We start from the raw sequence: 13,158 nt of genomic DNA, 5'->3' as shown, positions 1-13,158 counted from the left end.
ACGCAAAATAACATTTCTGGTATCCGCAAGGACATCGACTGCTAAAACAGTTTTCAAAAATTTATAAGTCATTTAAACTGTCTGATAAAATTTATATGATTAAAGGAGTGTTAATCAGATATAATCTTTTATTGTTTCTTATCATATATCATCTATTTGAAAAAAGATGGTAAGGAAAGCTGTTTAATCTTCTACAATAGGTTGTGGGCACCTAATAATCTCCTTTTAGTTGTGTTGGTGTCCAACTCGCATAAGGATGATTAGAAAAATAAAATCTTATTCAATTAAAATAGCGCTTTAGAACAAACTTGTAATTTTTTTTTTCAAACGTCAGTTTGACTTCAAAAGATGTTTATTGGCTATCAGTTGTCCCGGAATCTTGCGATTGATTTTTTACTACCTTCCAGACTAGCTGGTGCTCTGAAACTTCCAGTATTTGTATAAATTTAATAAAAGTACATCTTAAAATTGTTTTCAGAGCTAACTGGAAAACTCCACTTTTTTGAATCTTTTTTTTTTTTTTTTTGATTTTACTTGATCTTGACAGCATTTGTGTATTTCCAATGAATATGCACGTTAAATTTATTTCTTGGGCAAGGGGGTCGTACCATTATTTTTTTCTCTAAGATTTTGTTTTTCTTTAAAGTTGGGGTTTATAACTTTTTAGAGAGAAAGATTTTTTTCAAAAAAGCTTTTAAAAAACGTTTTTTTAATTTACTTGTTTTAGTATTAATTTTTTTGTTAGGAGGAAATAGATTAGTGACCCTGATAAAAATTTACCGAAAGGGAGCCGGGCATATTTGTAGCTGTGCTGCTGCTTTTCGCTTCTCTTATTCAGCGTGGTTGTAGTTAGGGCTGTCCCGAAAAGGTCTCTCATTGAAGAGGGGGGGGGGCGTATGTGCTTTTTGCCAACAAGAGGCACACACAAAAATAGGTCCTCATTATTTGACATTTGCCAACTATACTTCAAAACTTGCCAACTGAAATGCTAAGTGTACAAATGTGCTAACTCAAATGCATATATAGCAGCTTAAGGGAAGGGGGGGGGATACCCCTTCATCCTCCGTTAGGGACGGCCCTGGTCGTAACAACCACTCTAACAGAAATAAAAAAAATTTTTGTTTATTAATAGCTATTCATAAAACTGTTGTCTGGAATGACCTAATTTTAATTAGTCTATTCCAGATAACAATTATTCCTTTATTATTCTATTATCTAACAATTATTCTAGTTAGTCAATTTCAGAAATAACTTTCATTTTGGTTAGATTGGTTTTTAATAACAACCACGCTGAATAAAAGAAGCCAAAATACAAAACTTGGAATAAATGTGCAAAATGCAGAGCCATTTCAAAATCAAGAACAAAAAACCAGATAGTCTTTTTAAAAAATGTTGAATAACTAATGTAAATAAACATCAAGATTAATAAAAAAAAATTAATAAAAATAAAAGCAAAAGTAATTAACTTAAAAAAAGTTTATAATTTTTCATACCAACCACAACCGCTTACTTTAATTTATTTAATATAGCGAATTTAGAACGATGATTTAAAAAAGCACACTTTCGAGTTTAAAATTATATGGTCGATTAAAAAGAAAAGTGTCTTGATGTTATTTTATCATACAGATGAAATAAATTCAAGTTCTTTTTATTTTGGTAAACTTTTGTTACTTTTTTTACTTTAAGTTTTCAAAAATTTAAAGTAAAAAAACTAACAAAAGTGCAAATCACAATATTTAAACAACCAGATTCCAATCACCTATTTAAAATCAGGCCCGTAGCAAGCTTTTTTCTTTTGTTTGAGAATTGAACTTTATGTAACGACATTGAGCAAACTCCAAACATTTACATATTCATGTTTATGTAAAGCTTTTCAAATCTATTGCAGTAATCGGAGTCTGTTAACAATAAACCCCTAAAATGTTAACTTCCCATTTCATCACTATTTTCATGGCTCACGCACTAATGGCATTTCATGAAAATAGCGAGGAATACATTCTTTAATGCAGTGGTTGAAACATTCTTTAATGCAGTGGTTGAAACATTCTTTAACGCAGTGGTTGATTTTTAATTCTTAGAATTTTTTATTTTTCTAAATTTGCCGTTACAAATTATTACTTTTCTTTTGTAAAATACACGAATGGCGGGGGCAAGAAGAAGACAAAAATAGTCTTATTGCCAAGCCCCTAAATATCCGCACATAAATAAAGTCATTAAAAACTTGTCATTAAAAATTGATGATCATGTGTTTTTCTTAAGTTTGAGTTGAATAAGCTTATTTTAGTTGACAATTATAGTTTTGTATTTTTTGGGAATATATCTAAAAAGTTAATATATATATGTATCTGAATTACCAAATTCTCCAGTTTTAATATGTTATTTTAGAAAAAGGTGAATCTATTTCTAGAAAAACATACTAAAACAGAAGAAATATTGCATAGATAACAGAATTTTTGAATAATTTTTTTTTTTTTACATAAAAATCAAATCGTTTAAAAAAATGTTTTCCATGAAAATATAAATTAAACAAAATACAAGATTTAACTTTGAATCGATTTAAATACAAGTATTGCGTGGTATTATACCACGTCAAAAGCAATGTAAAAAGATTTCTTTACTTGAAAATGCGGCGATTCCTTTTATCTCCAAACCGATTAGTTTACTTAATCAACAGCATCTTTAACTAAAAGTATTATTAATAGTTACGTTCAAATGAGATCTTTTAATGTGTTGTTAAAAGCCATAGTAAACTCATTTAAAGACTTTATGGTAACCAATAATATAATGATGTCTATTTGCGTAAATTTTGAGATGTAATATTATTACAATTATGAGTAACCAATGATTTTGAATAATAAATATACTTTTGGTAAATAAAGCATACTTAAGTGCCAAACTTAAGTATGTTCTTGTTTATATGACATTAGAATGTTTAGAAAAATGTTGAAACAACCACCTTATTCGGTTTGGGTGTAGACTTTATATAATCTAATATTATAATTTTAATAATGATGCTACACGCAGATAAAGATATTTACGTGAAAAGGTTTAAATTTTTCATGCCCATATAAAAGTACCGTAGTTGTTTAAAACAAGATTTAAAGTCAAAGGGTATTCTTGAGCAGGTGGACATTTTTCGTATCAAAGTGTCAAAAAATCAAAATAAAGCGTCCTCTTAAAAAGTTCGGGGCTCCTTAATCTTCAGGGAATGGTGTTATAGCTCCCATAATTCTGGACAGTTTTAAAATTTCTCTCCTTAGTTTTTAAATAATAAATACATTTACGCAAAAAACTTGTTAAAAAGAACTAACTATTATGCTAATTATATAATTTTCAAATAAACTGTCCTTTCTGAGTCTCCCATGGGTGTACGCGTCTTCTGCTAACTGCCTTGTTTCAGCTTTGTCTAAATTGCAGACCTTTCGAATGGTTGGCCAGAGAGTGAACATTTTTGAGACGGTTTGATTCAGAGAATGTTTATTATAGCTAAAATTATCATCAACCGGAACTACTGAGTGTTTTAATCATGGGCGGAAACCTATTATTGATATTTTCAAGCTTTACAGGGAAGAAATACCTAAAACCGCGCAAATCAAATGTTGCGGCAAACTAAATGTTAGTGCCTCAAAGTTTTACTTTTTTGAATTACTTTTGTACAAGATCCTGTCAAAGTTATTGTAAAATAAGTAAACTTACTTACTTTATATAAATTACTTTTAATTTACTTTACAAATTTTATAAAACGTAATCCTATGTAATTTAAATTTTATTTTATATAATTTATTTTTAATAAAGGTTTGTTTGTTTACTTTTAATATAAAAAATTCTTACTTAAAAAATATTGTTTTATTTGTAAATTTAATTTACATTTGGTAGCCTTATTACTTTTATGTAATTTACTTTCATATGCAAGTTACTTTTTGATATATTTTTTTTTTTAATTAGTTACTTTTATAGGTAAATGTAAATTACAGTTTGAGGAACTTTGGTACACTGCAACCATTTTCTATAGGCGCATGCGAATTATGTCTTAATAACGTACTTAACTGTATTTTTATAGTTTATTTCAATAAATTATAAATAAAGTATTAAAATAATGAAAATTATCAAAAAATAATATCAAATTTGAAAAGAGGTCAATCATAAATGAATTAAATTCAAAAGATAGCTGACTATTTTCTATAGACGCAGTTCACATTTTTTAACAAAACTATCCAAAAAAATGTTTTTATCACATTTTCAGTATTCGATTGGACCTCCTTAACGCTCAATTACTTGATAAATTTGTTTTGGCATACTTTCCATCAAGTTTTCCAGCACTTTTGGCTCCATATCCTCCCAGCATTCTGATACCGCTACTTTTAGCTCTGCCACAGAGTTATACTGCTTCTGGTCAGCATAGATACGTCTTACAATGATTCTCCAGATGTTTTCAACAGGATTCAAATCTGGAATGCGAGCAGGTCACCACATTTGCTCAATTTTTTTAGCTTCAAACCAAACTTTAGTCTCGTTACTATTGTAAATGCTGGCGTTGTCTTGTTGAAAAACAAACTTTTTGCGTCGATATTTGTTTTTAAATAGAATCAAGCATAATTTTAGCACATAAATATATTCAGAACTTTTCATTTTGCAAGATATAAATGCTAAATTTAACTTTTCTGTTGCACTTAACCCAAGCCAAAACATCAAAGATCCACCACCAAAATTTCTTGCCGAAAAATATTTGGGTTATCTCTTCATATCACGCCAATAGCCACTAAAACCATCAGGCCCATCAAGTTTAAACTTTTTCTCGTCCAAAAAAATTACTCGGTATTGAAAACAAAAATATTCAGCTTTTTAGACATCTTGCGTATTCATGTGAATTTAATCTAAAATTTCTTACTCGTTCCCAATTGCGTACCATGTTTTCGCGGGCGAATTCCATCCGTTTCTGTTTGTGAACGGGCTTTAAATTTGGTGCTTTATTCATTTTTGATCGTACAATGTGTGGGCTGTCTTTAAGAACTTTCCTAATTGTCTCCTTGCAAACATTTAAACCCAAATCTGACTTAATTGTTTCCAAACTTTTTGATGAATTTGATGCGAGTCGAACAATTCTGCGTTTTTCGTGGTCTCAAACCCTAGATTTCTTTGGTTTCCTTTTGATTATTGCATAATCTGTTTTTCAAGAAGTTACGGATAACGTGATCTGATCTCTTCAATCTTCTAGCCATTTCTCGATTTGGAACATTTTCTCGATGATAAGCCAATATCTGACCTTTTTCAATATTGGTAAGGACCTTTCCTTTCGGCTTTTGGTTAAGTTCAACTTAATTTCGACTCACAAAATAAAAAATACTACAGAATATAAGAAATTTGCGACAAAACTCGTCAAAACTTAAGTGCGTCTATAGAAAATTACTCGTCAAAACTCGTCAAATTGCCACGTGAATATTAAAAATTTAATTATTTTAATACAATCAAGACAATTAATAATCAGATGCATAATGGATCATTGTTTTCTTACATGTACTAATTCAAAAGTACAGTTAGAACAACTTTATTACCACTGTAACACTGTAAATCCGCTAAATTCTTCATGCGTCTATAAAAAATGGTCGCAGTGTATTACGTAATGTAATTTTCAAAAGTAATTAAATTTTAAATGTAAAAGTAAAATAGCTTTTTCATGTGACTTACTTTTACATGTGAAAGTAAATTACTTTTTGATTTAATCTTCTTTCACATAACTTACTTTTGAAAGTAAAAAAACTCACATTATAAAGTAAAAATTGTTTCAAAAAAATTAATTTCTTTTACGGAAATGTAAATTTACATAAAACGTTTAAAATTACTTATGCAATTTACTTTTTGATAAGAATTAACTTACTTGTGTAAATAAATAAAAATGTAAGTAAAAGAGCCCTAGTTGTACGACCTTTTCACTTTTTTTGACACAGCCTTCCCAGCGGGCACAGAACGTCCGCTGGACGTTTTAAAGACGTCCTATGGGCTTCTAACTTTACAAGTCCGAAGTACGTTTAAAAGGGCTTCTATCAGTGGTACCAGTATGGAGGAGATAATTTGGTTTGCACTTTGTAGAGAGATACGTTTCTTAAAAAAAAGTGCAAATTAAAGCAGAATTATAAAAAAGTAAAGGAAAACTGCATAATTGTCTGACAAATGGTGTTGCAGTTTATAAAGTGTTTGTGTTACTTAAATTTTTCTAATAAAAACAATAAGTTTTTGAAGATTTTGTTATTTGATAACTTATCATGTTTATTTTTAATAAATTGAAAGTTTATTACCTCAGTAAAATTAAGGTGTCTAAATTTATCGTTAAGGTACAAAATTTGAGCATTTGTTTCACTCCGAGTACATCTTTTATGCAATGTTTTCTAAAATCCGTACTTGTGATAAGGTGAGTTAAGCTTAGCCTTTTTTTTTAGCCCAGTCTTGAAACCTTCTCAGTAATTTTAGAAAAAGTGCTTTTCTAAAATTACTGAGAAGGTTTCAAGACTGACTAATCTTTATTAATCTTTTAGATTTCCATAAAAATTAATCTTTTAGATGTCCATAAAATGTAATATAATATTGCATATATTTTTTAATACATATACTAGATAGTTATGTGGATTAAATAAATATTAATTGTGGATCGTTATTGTCGACTGTTATAATTAATAAACGAAAATTTTAGGCGGTGACTCCTAATCTTAGAATGACTCTTAGTATGAAACCTAAGGAAAAAGTTCTATTGAACTTCTATAAACTTGCCAGTGACTTTTAGTCCAAAGAGATAACTGCATTTTTTTGATAAGGGTATTGAGTAGTTGTTTAGATGTTTGAAACTAGCAATTTTTAAACATCCAGAAAACTCCAAATTTATCTATTTTCTAATCAATGACAAATGACGATGTTTTGCTAAAAATTGCAGTAATTAGAAACTGGGAAAACAAACCCCTAATATGTTAGCCCCCTACTTCACACATAAGTTCAAAATATATTTTTTACAATAGTATAATAAATTTTTATTCATCGATACATTTTAATTTTTATACAATACAATTGGTGGTCAATATTTATAACCTTGTAAAATTAAAAAAAACTAAAAAAAGTTATTAACAAATTTTTAAGCCGACTCACTGTGAATGTTATGAAATTGTTTTAGAAAAAATTTCTTCTAGTTTGCTGAACTAACTTATTTTTTATAAAATATTAAAATTAACAAAGTTTTTTTAAATTAAAGTTCGCTAAAGCGTTGCCATTTACGAAGATATCTAGATGGTTATTTTGTAGCTTTTTTCCTCTTTTCAGATCTGGTAATAATTAAGACTTGGTACCTTTAAATATTTGATACCTTTTTGCAAAGTTTTCCTCGTGTCTTGAAGTGTTTTTTTTTAAGTTACATTGAAAAAATTGTTTGAAAACAAAATTTTAAAAAAGAATTGCATTTACTCGAATTCATATAATAAAATGGTTTATACTCAGTTTTGAAAGTAGGACCATTGGTAAATTTCGAAAGGTTTACTTTGACAAACTTTTTGCTAAGCATTATTTGTTAAAATCATTTTTTTTTAAAGCCTTATGTATGTAAATGCTTTTTAACGTATTTCAAGAAAAACACCACTTTAAAATTATGCTATTTTAGGAGATTTTTAATCAAGGCATTTAACTATATAGAAGCTTTATTATGTTAATTCAATTATGCAATAGCCAATAATTAATTTCTTAAAATAAGCATTTTTATTGTCTGAAAAAACGTCTTTTAATGTCTGATAACGTCTTTTTTTTTAAATCTCTTAGAGTTCAAAAATTATGACTGTATAAATTTGTGACCCTCCCCCCCCCCCCCCCCCGAAGTTAGGGGCTTCAAACTTTGTTAGGTCATAATTTTTAAACATTGAGTGATGATTTTATGAAAATAAAAACTCATCGATGAATATAAGTCTAGTTAGAAATGTTACTCTCACGTTTGGGCTTACTTGTTACTCTCACGGGCAGTGAGAGTAACAAGTAAGCCCAAACGTGAGAGTAACTTTTCTAACTAGACTTATATTCATCTATAAGTATTTATTTATTCGATTTTGGGGCAGGCTCTTAAATTCCTTCCTACGCCACAGTATATATATATATATATATATATATATATATATATATATATATATATATATATATATATATATATATATACTATTATAAGTAAGACAATTTTTTCGATTTTTGTTAAAATCAATTATTTTGTAAAATACATGTTTCGACTATATCATAGCCATCATCAGTTAAAATATATTAAAATGCTTAAACCAAATTAGTAAAATTAAGTTGAATTAATAGAAACCTTATAAAAAAAAAATACAATAAAATGCAATTAAAATTTGTAATATTTGCTACAAACTTTATTTGCATTTTTATTGTATTTTTTATTATAAGGTCTCTATTAATTCAACTTAATTTTACTAATTTGGTTTAAGCCTTTTAATGTATTTTAACTGATGATGGCTATGATATAGTCGAAACATGTATTTTATAAAATAAATGATTTTAACAAAAATGTATTTTAATTGATGATGGCTATGATATAGTCGAAACATGTATTTTATAAAATAAATGATTTTAACAAAAATTAAAAAAATTGTCTTATTTATTAGAATATTTACACGTTTTGTGCTAAAGACAAACTTTGGAAATATGTGTGTGTGTGTGTGTGTATCTGTGTGTGTGTGTGTGAATTTAAATTTGTTTAATCATGAATCAAAGTTTAACTAGCAAAACCATCATACAAAAATAAAAGTTTTAGTTGTAAACTCTGATGGAGTGGTGCTTCGAAATTAAGTAGTTCAGTAGTTAAGACACACAGTGTGTCTTGGTTAGCTTTGAGAGTGCGTCTAATCAACTTTTAAAAAAGTTAGTTAAGTTCGCATTGACTACATTTACTGGTAGCCCACTCCAGCTGTTTACAACTTAATTAGTAAAAAAATTGACTCGTTTTTGGCAGGTTTTTACAATTTACCGTGTTAGTCGTTGATTGTGTCCACGCAGGTTTTACTCTGGTAGCGATTGCAATATATACTTGCGGAACTACAAAGTCGAATTTTTTTATTCCGTTTGTAACTTTATACTGCTGAATCATGGTAAGATTGAGTATGGCCAGTCTATCCTCATAAATTTTATGTTTTTTCTCGCTTATTATTTTGTTTGCTTGCTGTTGAATTCTTTAAAGTGTCACTTTTAACGTCAGAAGACCAGGCTTGGATAACATACTTGAGATGAGGTCTAATGTATGTTGTGTAGAGTACCTCCATAACATTATCCTTCTAGTGCAAAGTAATTTTTTTTGTCTGCCAAGTACTTGATTTGATCAGGCTGCTGCAGCTTCAAATTGATGTTTAACCTTTAGGTTGTTTGTTGTTAGGATATCTAGTTCACGTTCAATAATTGTTGTTCCTAGTTCTATTTGATTATTGTCTATGTCAAGCTTTGAGTAAAGGCGCACTGAAATATTTAAGTAACCAGCATGCATGACTTTACATTTATCAAGATTGAAAAACATGAGCCACTTCTTAGACCATTCGACTGCATGATCTATGTCTAGTTGTAGTTTACCGCATCATCTTCTGTTTTGATGACCCATCTTTAAATGATGCACAATGTTGTCTGGAATGTTGTTTATATATCAGAAACAAAAGTGGAATCTTGTGGAGCTTCGCTAGTAACAATTACTCATTCCGGCTTGCTATTGCTGTAACCACCCTCTCTTTTCGTTTTTTAACTAGTGTGTTGTCCACTCCAGGAGTGCACCGTGTATGCTATATGTGTTAAGTTTTAAAAGAAGACGCTGGTGAGGTACTTTGTCGTAAGCTTTTGCAAAGTCTGTGTAAATTACGTCTACGGCATAACTTTGAAATAGTGCTTCTGTTAAGATGTCATGAGCCTCAAGTAGATTAGTTGTACAGCTGCGTCTTGGAAAGAATTTGTGTTGAGATTTTGTGAAGATCCTATTTTAAAGGCAACGTTTTATGATTCTCTAATGTATAAAACTTTCCACTATCTTACACAGTACTAATGTAAGTGAAACTAGCTTGTAGTTCGAGCATTTCCTTCAGCTTTCATTTTTAAATATAGGAGTCACGTTTGATAGCTTCCGTAGGTTAGAAACTCTGCCTTCAAACAGTGATTTTTTGAAAATCATTGAGTGTGGCCTGGCTAACGCAGTGACACAGTATCGAAGAACACGCGGATGTATATTATCATAGTTTTTTGACTTTGTCTCTATAAGCTGGGTGACCACCTCTTTGATTTTGTTAACAAACATCTGATAATTGTCGTTTACTGAATCGGAATTGACAATTGTCACCTAGTCGTAGGATGTGATTAGCGTTGAGATTGCTTTATAGTGGATGGTCTAAATATGGTTTACGGATGGTCTATGCTTATACTTGCTAATCGTGCCCATTTCCTCAGCCTGTATATCTACAATACAGTTGTCCTCACCTATATAACCAATAAAAGTAAATGCCAAGATGTCTTCCAAAACTGTCTCCCAAAAGCAACTCATTCTAATCCTTATGATGCAACCAACTATGGTACCCTTCCAATTGAGGAATGTCTTGGAAAATTCAACACTAGAACATCAAAATTGACAACGTATTTAAACGCGTACCTAAAAAAATTATCCGCCACCTTCGTAATGACGCTAGTAAATCTAATGCTTATTTTACTCTACCTGAAAACACTCAGGTACATTCTTAATCCCATCAAAATATTTTACTATTAGTTTTTGAAAACTTATTTCAATAAATGATTTACTTTAAAAAATATTATTTTCAAAATCAGTATATAGTTTTCTTATTTTATAAATCTATTAGGGCTGTTGATGAGTGGGGTCTGGTTATCGACCGACCCTGAACCAGACCCGATTTGTAAATACGGGTCTGAGTTTTAGTTGGGTTTCAACGGACCCTGCCGGACTCACACTCAATTTACCTTACAGGTCTGGGTCAAGACCCATCTCGGTTGTGACAAAACAAGAAAAAATTAGTGCGTAACATTAAAAGGTTTGGGCGTACGTCATCATGGTATGTCATTTTGAGTGCGTATGTCATCATTATTGCAAACAATAAATGTGTAATCGAAGTAGTTTTTTCCAGCTTTCACTGATAGAAATTCCTAAAAACCAAAGAAGTTAGCCATAAAAAAAAATACAAAAATGAGTATCCAATAGATTATTTGTCTGAAGCATCACTAAAAACCTATGTTGCTCTGTGTCTCTTCCTCATAAAATATAGATTTTATTTAATTTTTATAAAAAAAACAACTAATAAAACTTTTTTTTTCTTGGTTATTTAAGAGTTTAAAGAAAATTTAACAGTATTCTCACAGAATACCGCTAATCTAGGAATTTCACGCCGCCTTTCTCAATAAAGTTGCAAATATGAGCAAATAAGAGCAGTAATTGAATCTTGGGCCTCTTGATATAAAAGCTATAATCACTAAAAACATCGTTTGTCAGCATTTGTGTCTAATAATTGATAAGATTAGAAAATGTGCGTAATTTAAAATTTCTAAATGGAATTCTTTAAAAAATTGTTATAGATATTATAAGACCAATACGCAACCTGCTTGGTTGATAGTCTAACGGGTCTCGGTCTGATCGGTTTCGGGTCCATAGTAAAGAACCCTAAACCCCGTTCAGATGGGTTGGGTCGGATAGGGTCTGGGCTTAAATCCACCCCATTAACAGCCCTAAATAGAACATCATTCTTATCTCAGGAAAAATTATTTTCAATTATTTTTTACTATAAAATTGCTCCACTTTTTTATATTTGAAATTTTTTTATTAGATAAAGCATCATTTGAAACGTCTTACGAAACAAAAATGTAGTAAAATTTAAAATCGTATTTAAACCATCAAAAATGACTCAAAAAGTTTATTGCTCCGGGTGACACCAACCTCAGCAACATCACCTCTGTAATATTATTTTTCAATAATATTTTCTAGAAATGTTGACAGAGAATAATTTTAAATTGTTTGAAAAAAGCGTAGCTTCAAAGTTAGTCGATTCACCTAAAGCATATCATATTTGTAAATTAGGTGTCACTTCATTGACAAGTTTATTATTATAAGAGTGACACCTTACCTTATTTATGTAAGTTTCTAACTCAATTATGTAAATTTTCATGTTTTATGGTAAAATAAATTGACAAAAACTAAAAATAAAATAAATCCTCAGTACATGTTTTGGTGAATAATATCACTATAAGTCTGGCTCTTTATAATCAACAAGTTGGTGTAGGCATAAGTTGATAATAAAGAATGAGACATAAAGTACTTAATCATCGCTTATCTTTCATAGACACCGCTGCATTTCACTTAACAGTAAAAAAATGTACGAATATTTTTATTTTTGATTTGACATATTTTTTATCTCATTTTTTTAAAAAAGCGATAGCCCAGAGTTTGTTGTTTCATGATTTTTTTTTACAATCATCTTCAGATAATATCCTCATAACTAGGTAATCCTCAATAAAATTTGGAGATATGTTTGGGAAAAATGAAATGTCACTTGATCAAGTTGAGGTTATTTATAGATTTTATACAAACAAGTTCGTCATGTTTAAGTTCGAGAAAATAATTTTGCGTTTTAGATCCTGGACAAAAAATTTTTGAAAAAAACAAGCTATATTTTTTTTTCTAAATTTAAAAAATTGAAAGAACTTATCACTAATTCAAATAAAAATTATTACCCATAACGCATTTAGCGACGCAACTAAAATTCATTGAGCGACGCAACCAAAACGCATTAAGCGCTTGATAACTTATGTAAATCAATTTTATTTATTCTCAATGTTAGATTTTAGTTTTTTTGAGTTTTTATCTTTATTTTCGGTTATTGGTGAAAAAATCTTTTTGAATGTTAATACAATTGCCACTGTCTTATTTGCCGATACTGTCAGAATATTGCTTATCTTGACCAATATAATCCAGTAAAAACAATACTACTTACTATTAGGGAGGAATCGTTACTGGAAGTGAGACGGAAACAACAGTTTATGTAAAACAATCAAATTTATATCCTAAGATTAATATAACTTGATAAATAACTTATTCAAATTATTTAAAAATTTCAGAAAGTTCTTTATGAGATTCTGCCACGAAGAGCCACTTCTGAC

The sequence above is a fragment of the Hydra vulgaris genome, chromosome 06 (genome assembly GCF_038396675.1).
Source record: "Hydra vulgaris chromosome 06, alternate assembly HydraT2T_AEP".
In the NCBI taxonomy this organism is placed as follows: domain Eukaryota; kingdom Metazoa; phylum Cnidaria; class Hydrozoa; order Anthoathecata; family Hydridae; genus Hydra; species Hydra vulgaris.
This window is presented reverse-complemented; position numbering follows the sequence as displayed.